Source organism: Chiloscyllium plagiosum, unplaced genomic scaffold (assembly GCF_037043375.1).
Source record: "Chiloscyllium plagiosum isolate Xiang-an unplaced genomic scaffold, Cpla_swu_hap1 HiC_scaffold_27, whole genome shotgun sequence".
NCBI lineage: Eukaryota > Metazoa > Chordata > Chondrichthyes > Orectolobiformes > Hemiscylliidae > Chiloscyllium > Chiloscyllium plagiosum.
Window position 1 is genome coordinate 22,139,355 of NW_028270165.1, and position 3,271 is coordinate 22,142,625.

General features: G+C 50.0%; 1 non-coding gene across 1 annotated transcript; it reads left to right on the forward strand.

Annotated features, from left to right (window-relative positions):
• The first annotated feature begins 628 nt into the window (after positions 1–628).
• Positions 629–700, forward strand: trnam-cau (transfer RNA methionine (anticodon CAU)). The gene has a single exon. It is a non-coding gene; the product is annotated as a tRNA-Met (tRNA).
• Positions 701–3,271: the final 2,571 nt, after the last annotated feature.

Below are 3,271 nucleotides of genomic sequence, written 5' to 3' on the forward strand. Positions count from 1 at the left end.
GCTGTGTTTGAGGAATGTCAACAATCAAGGGAGATTGGAAAATTGGAACAGCTCTCCTCGGAGAACCGAACTTTTCCAAGTCATGAGGGACCTAGAAACAGAAAATAATGTTGTGAAAATGCTCCCACACCTGAAAGGATCCTCAACGATTCGGCAGAATTTTAAAGTCACGAGGAAAAGAAGTAAAAGTGACATTAGGAAGAACGTTTACGTACAGGGAGTGGTTAGGGTTAGTAAGTCCCTGTCTGACACTGACAAAGAGGAAGATTCAATGGACACAAAAGGGAATTCGGTGGTCACGTTCAGATGTGCAGATTTACGCTGAGAAGGCGAGAGAATGAAACGAATAGAGACACACGTTTACTTAAGTGTAGAACCAGCAGAGCGAAGGTGGGCCGCATGGCCACCGTCTGCGCTGTGACACATGTTGTGATTCAGTGTGAAATCACAGTTCGACCAACAGAATGTGGGAATTTAGAAATAAGTTTATATTTACACAGCCTCCATACGTCCGCGAAACAGCATATTACACGACAGCAGTGGAGGTCTTTGACATCAGGCTCGAACGTGCCTGCCGTGTGCCAGACGGAAACCTGAAGTGTTCTGTGGAAGGGGCGCCGCGTGTGGCAGCAGAGTGGCGCAGCGGTAGCGTGCTGGGCCCATAACCCAGAGGTCGATGGATCGAAACCATCCTCTGCTATTATTCAATGTCTCCTCGAGCTGCTTTCCTTAAGATCGGTGCTCTCTTCTGCAAGCTGCCTTTGCATCGATTTACCAAAATGTCGGATATCGATGCACTCGCCAAATCAGGTGGCATGGTTTTAGAGGTCTCAGTGGTATTCTGGTCTTCGCCGGTTTCCTCTTGAACCGAATCGCAAACCCAGTTCTCTGCGATGCCAATCAGCTGGTAAAGTTGAAACACATGCCTTGTGGTTTCGTCCATTCCTTGCAGTAATTCGCCACCCTGGTTCAGACGAGAATGACAAGCATGTCAGAAACCGCATCACGACTCAGACATCGTCCCCTCCTATTAGGACGGATACCACCGATTGTGAATAACCTCAGAGAGAGATACAAGAGACAGACAGTCGCCGTGGACGCGATGGGCTGAACGGCTTCTGTCTGCGCGAGAATGATGCTACGTCTTTATGCCGTCCCACTGCCTGTCTCTGGGACAGAGAGGCTGAGGGGGCAAAACTGGTTCATTTTTAACCGTCCCTTCCGTGTTGGACTGCCTGCAGTCCCTCAGCTCAGGGCCGTGGGGATGACTCTCAGTGAGTGAAGGTTTCACTCGGATTCTCTTCATCTGGGACACTTGGGGCTCAGATGTTAACTGCTGCGCGGTCGCAGCAAAGAAAGCAATGCCCACTTTGCAATAGACTTTCCGTAAGATTGCTGCGTGAAGACGATTTCTGAACACCAAGAAGGCTGCACAACAATGTGAATTTACCTGAGCGAAGAGTCCTCGGTGTCCATTTCTTTCTGTCCTGCCAGCACAGCATCTTTCTATCTCTCCGATAACAGACCCTTGGAGAAAGTTCACAATCAAAGTTGTTCATGTTCCCCGCATTAATGTAACTGACACCTCTCACCCCAAGGGTTTCAGAGAGAGAGAGAGAGAGAGAGAGAGAGAGAGAGCAGAAGAGCGAATGGACTCTACCCGCACCCCACCCTACACCCCGTCCCACCCCGCAGAACAACGTGCAAGTAGAAATGAAATGGTTTAATTATCCACCAGTGGAGGTAGTCCAGTTCCTGGGGATGAGACAAATATCAGCGCCCCGGGGACAGAATGACAAGCAGATGTTCTGGAAACGCTTTGCTGCTTGCGATTGTTGGAGCAATGTGGAATGTACTTCACACTGAGCAAGTTTCAGCTGGCTCAGAGTCTCCGATGTACATTGCTGTGTTTGCCGCCAGCTCAGAGAGAGAACAATAGGAAGGACGTAGGAGTGAATAACGATCCGCGTGAGAGGGCGAATAACTGTTAATGGAGACTGTTAGCGGCTAACAATACGTAGTGTGTCATAGCAGACGAGGTGATAACAAGGAGTCGTTTGTGTGGTAGGGGTCAAGGACATGGGGGAGTTCAGGCCCTAAAGTTATGGAACTCGATATTGAAGACCGGAGGGCTGTAAGGTCTCCAAGTGGAAAATGAGGTGTTGTTCTTTCATCTGGAGCGAGAACACTGCTGCAAGCCTGAGACAGAGATGTTGGCCAGGGCACAGGGTGATGTGTTAAAGTGGCAGGCAACCGCAAGGTCAGGGCCTTTTTTTCCGCGGGCAGAACCGGGATGTTCTGCGAAGCAGTCACCCAGTTTATGCTTCATGCTACATTGGGGAAATGAGACTGTGAGCAGCGAATGCAGTGGACTAGGTTGTGGCAAAAGTGCTGCTTCACCTGGCAGGTATGTTAGAGCCCTTGGATATTCAGGAGGGAGCAGGTAAATGGGCAGGTGTTACACATTCGGCGGTTGCAGGGGAAAGTGCCTTGGCACTATGGGAGGTGGGTGTGGGGTGTTGCGAGTGAAGGAAGAGTGGAACCGAGGTGGAACCCCTGGCACAACGGGTGCGTGTTGGGACCATAACCCAGCTGAGAAAGCATTCTCTCCTATTCACTCAATGTCGTCTTTAGCAGCTTTCCGGTATAACAGCGCTCTGTTCTGCACCTCGCCTTCTCATCTGGTGCCGAAAAAAGCTTGGACATAAATATTTCCCAGTGATATACTGGCCCAATGTGCACAGTCGCGTTGATACACTCGTAGAGGTCTGCGTGGACTTCTCCTGTTCTCTGTATCCTATGTTGAGGAGGGCAATGCTTGTCACTGGCCACTCGGGTGTCAGAGAAAAGTTTCGAAACAAAATGGTTGAATTATCTGCCAGTGGAGAGAGCCCGGTTCCCGGGGACGGGACAAACAGCAGCAGGGAGACTGAATGAGAAGCAGCTGTTCGGGAAACTCTTTGCCGTTTGCAATTCTCAGAGCAATCTCAAATGTATTTCATACTGAGCAAGTCTCAGGTCGCGCAAGCGGTGTGGGGGGTTAGTAGCATTCCGCCCCTCTGGCTCGTTGGTCTAGGCGTATGATTCTCGCTTTGGGTCCTTCACTGTACCGAGTTGCGAGAGGTCCCGGGTTCAAATCCCGGACGAGCCCGCGTTTTTTAACTTGACTTGTGCAAAACTGCCTGATTAATTTTCTCAAAAAACGCCTTCGTGAAACGAGGTTGGGCTGTTTGGAGTACGAATGAGGTAGAAAACAGGGAAGTGAAATGGT